Source organism: Mirounga angustirostris, unplaced genomic scaffold, assembly GCF_029215605.1.
Source record: "Mirounga angustirostris isolate CCGP_5_RB_7025 unplaced genomic scaffold, mMirAng1.0.hap1 SCAF_1, whole genome shotgun sequence".
Lineage (NCBI taxonomy): Eukaryota > Metazoa > Chordata > Mammalia > Carnivora > Phocidae > Mirounga > Mirounga angustirostris.
In genome coordinates, this window is record NW_026991709.1 from 122,400,179 (window position 1) to 122,408,829 (window position 8,651).

The 8,651-nt window shown below is 38.5% G+C and overlaps 1 pseudogene; it reads right to left on the bottom strand.

The window, feature by feature from the left end:
- Window positions 1–238: 238 nt before the first annotated feature.
- LOC123862933 (NHP2-like protein 1) lies at window positions 239–755 on the bottom strand (annotated as a pseudogene).
- Window positions 756–8,651: the final 7,896 nt, after the last annotated feature.

An 8,651-nucleotide genomic window follows, 5' to 3' on the forward strand; every position in this document is an offset into this window, starting at 1 on the left:
AGTTAGTGCCTGAAAGCTGGAACCAGATCTCTATCCTGGCTCTCCCCTGCCTTTGAATGGTGTCATCATTTGACTTCTGCCTGTTCTTAGCATTAGTTCATTTTTCAAAAGGGAGGATAAGATGGCAGAGAGAGAGAGAGTAGAATGGGAGATTGGGGGTGGGGTGGGGGAGTAACATGGATAACCACCTGTAAAACTAAACACAAGCAATACATAGATGCAAAAACCAGATTTAGTACTATAATATAACAAGAGAATGTGGCTGGAGACAGTACATGCTAACACAGACAATATGATACACAACCCTCACAGCAGTCAGTGTAGCAGAGGCCACCGGGGTCAGCTGAGGACTTTTCAGGGACTGCTGAATGGACTGGATCTGCCGCTTCAGCTGTGAGCGTTCTTTGATGGTGACAGAATAGGTGATGACAGGCCTGGAAACCCCACAGGCCCTACGGCCTGCTTGGAGCGGGAGTGCACAAACATGTTGGACATACTGTTATCCTGGCACAGCAGCAGAAGGTGAAAGATGATCTCCAGGAGCTCAGCGTCTGCAGCCATCACGACGAACTCAGAGATGCCTCTGTTGAGGGTCTTGGTGGTTTCATTGGCTCCTTTCCGGAGCTGCTTGTAGTTACATGCCTGCTGAGCAAGGTCCGGTCATTTCTTGTGAGGTCAGTGTCTGTGAGGAGGTAGGCCTTTGGATTCACATCAGCCTCAGTCACTGCATCAGCTTTGGTGGTCTCCTGCCCCATGCTGCAGGGACACAGAAATGACCCACCCACAGGGAAGCAGGAAGTGGCTAGTGTTAAAGTCTTTTAACCAAAATAGCAGTCACCTGCCCTTCTCTTTATGCTTCCTTCCCAATCCTGAAAAAAAGCAACCATTTAAAATTTCTAGGTTCTTTTTATGGTATTTAGTCCATATATCCACAGATGTTCCTTGTTTCATCACATTTACACATTGAGTTTATATTACAGTAGATGAAGATTTTAGCATTCTCATCTATTCCACTACCCTCTCCTTTTCTTCTCTATATGTATCACAATTTTTAGTTAAATACCTATGCAGTGTTGTTATAACTGTGAAAATACTCTTCCTTGCTTTGCAAGGCAGGGTATCATAATGTATCATATACTGTAGTGTTACAATGTATTACAGTATATAGTGCAAATGTTTCCTTTCTTGTACGACTTCTGGCTTTTCTCAGAAATAACTATTGTCTTCTTTTTTCATTCGCTTAATTTTCTTTGACTCATGGCTATGTTTTCCAACATCCTCCAACTCTCAATAAACCACCTCTCAATACAGCTTGTCACATGGTAAAAATTCTCAGTTCATCTCTTTGCTCTGAGACATCCCACATGAAACCCTCTGTTTTCCAGCTTACCCTGGATTGAGTTCTAGTCTCTAGTCCTGTCGTATAGCCTGACAATTTCCATGCTATTACCCTGGAGATTCATGATCCTGTAGTAGATACCATGTTTCTAGGATTCCATATCTTTTCTTCATTTTGTCAGAATACATCCACCAGTGAAAATGTTCATGAAAGATAAAAATTTGATACCTGGCATGTGTGTAAATTGACTTATTCTATCTTCACTTTTGATTGATACATAGATTCTATGTTGAAAACCATATTTATTCAGTTGCTGTTGAAAAGGTTCATGGCTTCTTTTGCTTGATTCTTTGTAGGTAAACTGCTTTTTTTGAAAATTCTTTGGGTCTTCTCTATACTCTTAAATTTTATGATAATGTGCCTTAACAGGGTCTTATTTTATTCACTGGATAAATACTGAGCAGGTTCATTCAATCTAAAAACTCATGTCCTTTACTTCTTAGATACTTTCTGGTATTTTAAAAAATAATTTCCTCTTCAAAATCTTATCTATTTTCTCCTCTTGAAATTCTTCCTAGTTGTATGTTGGACCTCCAGGAGTGATTTTCTAATTTCCTTTTCACATCCATTTTCCCCTCTTATTTTTTGTTCTACTTTTGACCATTTTATTAACGGTTTAAATTTTGGCTAATCATATATGTAATTTCTAAGAGTTCTTTTCTATTTTCTAAAATATGCTGCCTTTATCTCATGGATATAGTATTTTTTTTTGAAGGACATTAATTATGGCCCTTCATTAATGACATTTCTTTTCCTAGCATTGTCTCTGTTTCCTTCAAATTCCCCTTTGTGTCTTTGTTTTTGGTCCATGTTCTCATGGTAAATGTTATCCATTTATATTTAAGAGTGAGGTTCTAAAAGTTTATTGAAAATTCTGTGTATGTGGACGAGGCCTTGCTTTTGGTGTAATTTACCTTCTACAGAGAAGAGTCTTTCAGTTTTTTGCCTCCATGTATGAGTCTGGCTAATAGCATTCTGGAATTTGGGTGGGGGAAAATGTCAGTGAGGGTTCCTCTCTTCAGTGGTTTACAAGTAATCCTCTCTTCCCATTTTCAGTTTGGCATCTCACTTTCTACCTCCTCTGTTCTAATTGATTCAAGTCTAGAGTTCTCTTGCTCAATTTTTCCAGAGAATATACTTCCAGTACCCTGAGGGTAGGGGACTGATCACTTGACTCTGCTGTGAAGTGATATGAACTTGGAGAGTCAAATTACTTCTTATATGGACTAAACAATCCCTCTGTTTTCAGTGCCCTTCCACCCTGTTTTCTGAAGTATATGTTGCTTAATTCAGTCTTTCTGGGGTTGTGTGGTTGAATTGGCTTCCTTCTCACTAGTTACTCTCTGCAAATAATTACATTTACCTTTCTGTTCCTCTCAGTAATTTATTTTACTTACCCATCTGCTCTCCCACTCTCTATATATTCTACCTCAGTCAATGAACATGAAATTTGTTTGCTTATTTATTTTTTCTCCTTGGTATTTGGAAGTGATTTTCAAGCAGGGAGAGGGGGAAAACGCCTTAACGTCACTTTCAAAGGCAAGAAAAGGTGTCAAAATGGACATCATGGTATCTTAGGCAGCCACAGTTAGTCTCTTTTTCTCATGTCTCCTGCATTTTAATGGGGGCAGTAAAGGACCAGCTAGTTCAGGGCAGAAAGGAAAGAAGGCAAGCTCTACGTTCCTAAATACAGTGACAATATGTATCCCACATTGGACAAAATCCGTCTTTTTTTCCTCTCATTTTCTAAATCCTCAAATTCGGAGGAACTTTTATCCCAGGTCTACATGCACTCTGCAAGATGTAACTGATTCTGTTTCAGATGATTCTTGTAAATAAAGAGAATAGGACAAGCACAGTGATTTTTGTACATGCACTACCTTTCTAGATGCCCAAGGGAGCTTGCTTTAAGAGTAGTAAATCCTTGTACAATGTATAGGTGGAATTTTTAGAAAGGTTTTCCTTAAAATATGCCACATTCATGCAGGCACAGAAGAAACACCCAGTAGACATTCTCTTCTATAACAAAATTCCAAGCTGGGATTTCTTGTTAGTTCTAAAGCAAAAAGTGTTCATTAATAGAATGTGCATTTGTGCGACCTGAGAGAAGCACTCCCTCAGGCAGATACTTCCCAGTGACTGCCCTGTGTGGATGCTGCAGTGCAGGGTGTCCCACATGACTTTCTCATATGAATATTGAATAGCAGTCTCATATCTGTGTTGGGGGTAGAGACTCTTTATTCTCAATAGTCTTGAAACTGTTTATAATATGAGAGCAGCAGAACATATTATAGTTACTAAGCACTTTCACATTTATCTGGAACTCAAAATATACAGTTACTAATGCAGTTATTTATCTGGAACTCAAAACAGACCTACTGTCTTTTTTTTTTTTTTAAGATTTTATTTATTTATTTGACAGAGAGAGACACAGCGAGAGAGGGAACACAAGCAGGGGGAGTGGGGAGGGAGAAGCAGGCCTTCTGCAGAGCAAGGAGTCCGATGCGGGGCTCAATGCGGGGCTCGATCCCAGGAGCCTGGGATCATGACCTGAGCCGAAGGCAGACGCTTAATGACTGAGCCACCCAGGCGCCCCCAGACCTACTGTCTTAATTTATTTCTTATGTCTGTACATTTGATTCTTAACTCATGTCTCGTATTTGCTTCTTTCTCTCTTGAAAGGCCATCTAGGTATTTTGAAAACTCTGAGTTAAGAGAAAGGGTTAGGGATCTTAAATATCTCTAAATAAAATATTTTCATTAATGTCTATAAACAAAATCCCACATTTCAGCAGCAAAAAGTAAAGAGTAAGGAGGCAGAAAAAAATAGGGAAAGGGAAGAAAGAAATCCCTTTCTTGGGGACGCAGTTTTTTTGTGCAGCGGGGGCGGAGAATGAAGAAGGAATGGATATTTGGCTGATTCACACCCTGGGGCAAGCACTCCTTTCTTCACTTTACTGCATTACATTCAATCATTAAATCCACACAGGAGTCCCGCAAAGTAGGTATTGATATCCCCAAATTGGAGATAGGAAAACTGAGGCTAGCTATTTTAAGTAAACTGCCTATAGTAATTCAAGTAGTAAATAAACCTTTTGTGTAAATAGTAAAAACAAACAAGCAATAATAGCAACAACCGCAATAAAACTAGTCAAGTTTCTCTAAGACTAATTATCAAGGTTTGGGGGAGCAACATGGGTAAATTAAGCCATATCACTCAATGAATACTTTAACTGCTTAGTGCCAGTACTGTATTTATATACTCCCAAGAATATAGGGAAATGGACATGTAGGTGTCATTGAGGTCGACAATGAATGTTTTCTTGACTAAATGTCCACTAAATCACAACTTTTTAAAAAAAGTTCAAACCCATGTGGAGTTTTTTAAAAATATGTTTACAGTCTTATAGCATTAAGATCTTGCTGTCATGGAACAACTTGAAACCTGACCAGACCTGATTATCTATGAATTCCCATTGCAGAAAGCTGAGAAAAAATTACTGGGCCATAGTCAGGATATTTGAATTTAACCCTGACTCTTATCTTTGATAACTACATGATTATTATAAAATTGTTTGACTTCCCTGAGTCTTGGCTTTCTTATTGTTATGATGGAGACATTGAAATATGAGATCTGTTCCAACTCCTAAACTATTAGAGGACATCCTTCCTGCTGGAGAACTTTCCATCAGAGTCTGTGGATGGTAAATTCTACTTGACATTTACTAAGCCCTTTCAATCAGGTAGGGGCTTGTTTTTTTTTTTTTCAATTTTTGGAAATTTTATCTATACATTCATGTATTTACTCCCCTACATTCTCTTTCTTTTCCTGAATTCCTTTTAGTCAGATGATAAAACTTTTGGATCTTTTGGCCTTGTCTCTTCATTTTGTTTTCATACTCTTACATCTTTATTCATTTCTCTTGTGTACTGGTAAGATCCCTCCACTTAGCTTCCAGCTTATTAATCATTCTCTGCCAAGTACGTTTTTCTCTGTAGACCATCTTTTGAATTCCTTCCACAGTCTCATTTTTAATGTCTATGACCTCTAATTGATTATTTCACAAGCACACACAAATGTATGTATACATATAGACATACACAAGCACTATATTTTTTCACATATTTTTCTGAAAAATTAATTGAAGTTAATCTACTGTCCTGCCCTACTAAATTCTATTAATTATGCTTTCTTTTTTTTTTAAGATTATTTATTTATTTATTTATTAGAGAGCGAGTGAGAGAGAAACAGCATGAGAGAGGAGAGGGTCAGAGGGAGAAGCAGACTCCCCGCTGAGCCGGGAGCCCGATGTGGGACTCGATCCCAGGACCCTGGGATCATGACCTGAGCCGAAGGCAGTCGCTTAACCAACTGAGCCACCCAGGTGCCCATTAATTATGCTTTTTTAGGTAACATTTCCTCTATTTGTTGAGGTTACTTCCTCTCATGGTGTTGGATTTCACCAAATGTTTGGTAATTCTTGCTCAAGAACACATTTTTGTATTGAAATAATGGGTTAGTAAAGTATCTTCTAATAACCATGCTGGAAAAAGTAAGATCACATTAGAAACTGTGGGCGATAGCCTCTCATTGGTTCGTCTCCCTCTCTGATTTCTCCCCCTTCAGATTTCCCTCCCTTCCCCTATGGTCCTCTGCGCTATTCCTTATGTTCCACATATGAATGAAACCATATGATAATTGTTTTTCTCTGCTTGACTTACTTTATTTAGCATAATCCCCTCCAGTTCCATCCATGTTGATGCAAATGGTGGTTATTCATCCTTTCTGATGGCTGAATAATATTCCATTGTATATATGTACCACATCTTAGACTATGGACCCTGGGAAACAAATGAAGGGTTTCAGAGAGGAGGGGGTAGGGGTAGGGGGTAGCAGGGTAATGGGTATTAAGGAGGCACATGTTGTGATGAGTACTGGGTGTTATGCATAACTGATGAATCGTTGAACACTACATCAGAAACTGATGATGTACTATACAGTGGCTAACTGAACATAAAAAAAAAAAAAGAAACTGTGGGAGATTTCCTGAAAGATGCAGGACCCACAAGATTATTTTGAAAAGTAAACCACAAGTCCCAAAATATGTACAGAAGAAAATAGCTGCAAAGATGGGAGTGGCAGGGAGTGACAGGGACTAGGAGGGCTCCTCCTGCAGTGGGAACAAGAGGGATTGCCAGAAAAATAGGAAGGTGACTTTCCCCCTAGGGTTCTCATGCTTCCTTGAATCTTAGGATGACATTTTAATGATGACATCAGCCCTCTGTGATAACTTGCCCTTGGACCTTAGTTCTTGATAATATTTATTGGTTCTTCTCTTCAGAGTTTCTGTTTCACATCTCTCTTGCTCTTCTTGTTGCTGAGCCCACACCCCTCAGCTCACACCCTCAATGATGTGCATTTCAATCTGTGATAATTTTTAGGGCAGCTGCTGTATAATCAGAGTAAAGATGCAGAAGTGTGTGACAGGGAGGAGAGAGAATGGAGCTGAAGCCATAGACCCGGTTCTTAGTCTCAGGACTGAATTGAATTTTTGTTAGGTTTCGAGTTTCTGATTTTTTTTTTTTTGCATTGAATGTAATTAATGTTCTCAGAAGATGAAGGTTTACATAAATTTTATGTTCAGAAATTTTGAAAAAAATGTAATTTTATGTTGTCTAAATTCCCTACTTTATTCTAGCCATGTGGGACTTAAAATATATGTTTGCTCAAATGAAACATTAATGTCTTTAATCCAACATATATAATGAGATAAATATAAGTGTGAAATTAGGAAAAAAATGAGCTGTGCATTAAAATTAATTACAGCTTCTTTAGAACTATGTCAGTTAAACTGTCAAATTATCATTGAAGATTAATCACATGAGCTAAAAATTGCTAGAGAAAATTTAGGCATTACAAGTTATGAAGATAATCAAATAATATTCTTTAATGGAAAAAGTCACTCTAACTCCAGATTTTGAATTAACAAACCGAACAGATTCAGGTCAAGTCCTCTGAAGGGAACGATGAAAGGAATGAGCTTGGGGAGAATCTGGTGGAGGGGAGAATGTAGAAAGCCAAAGCCTCTTACAAGAGAATCTTTCCCTGACTCAATGGAATTTATTTCTGTTCCTCTTTCCAGCCTCATGCTCATAAAGGAAAGAAGCTTCCCTGGAATATTATACCAGGAAACTGGTTGTGTTCTGAAGAGCATTGGACACAGATTTAGGAATTGGGATTCTAGTCCTCACTCTTTTACATGGTTGCAGGGGGAGCCTGAAGGCATCCTTATGTCTCAGGACTTACATCACCTTATGTATAAAATGAGAAGATAGGGTCCTGTGACTTTTCTTCTGGGCTCGAGGTTCTATAATTGAATAGCCCAGGATTACCAAAAAGAAACATACCTAGACATTTTAGAGAACTTAGATATCTAATTTTCCCTTTTAGTTTAAGTAGAATTGCAAATGAAAGAAGTCAGTCAGTATCCTGTATTTCAGAGAAACAAAAATTATTTCAATTCTCCTTCCACAGCTCTGACAATGTGCTGTCGGATTTCAAACCCCAGATCATTTTTGGCCACCCCTAGGAGAGAGGATTAAAAACTTTCCTCTAATCCAACACTGAGGGAGAAGGTAGAATTTAAGCCTTTGACTTTATAAAAACCCCATCCAAAGTTGATTATATATAGTGTGGTATGTTATATAAAGGGTGAAGGTGATGGTTTGGGTGCTAATGATGATTATTCTTTCCAGTGTTTTCAGGCCTTCCTCGTGTCTCCACACTGACCATTCTTCTCTGTCTTTTCTAAGACATATCTTTACACCTCACCTCACCTTCATTTAAATCTGCCTCCCTTTCTGACAGATCCAAAATTTCCAACAAACATGTTTTGTCAGGATCAAAGGCAAAGACATTTCCATACTAGCTAGCCCCCACTCAGTGAACTCCAGAGTGTATCCAAGTTGTTTAGTTGGAGTGAAGTTCTATAATCAGCATACTGCTGGAGATCTCACTCTTCTGCAAAAGCTCGAGGAGATGGTGAGCTGACAGCTGTATAACTCTTATTGAAATGGCATGTTTTAAAGGGTCCTTTGAAGCTAATAGAAGGAATGAAGAAATAGTACACACATGCTGTCTCTCCACATTTCACCACAAAACATTAGATATTATTATTTTGTTGGGTTAGCAAGGAGAAAGAGATGGGGGGAGGGAGGGAGAGAAATCTAATGGAAGGGATTTAAATACTCT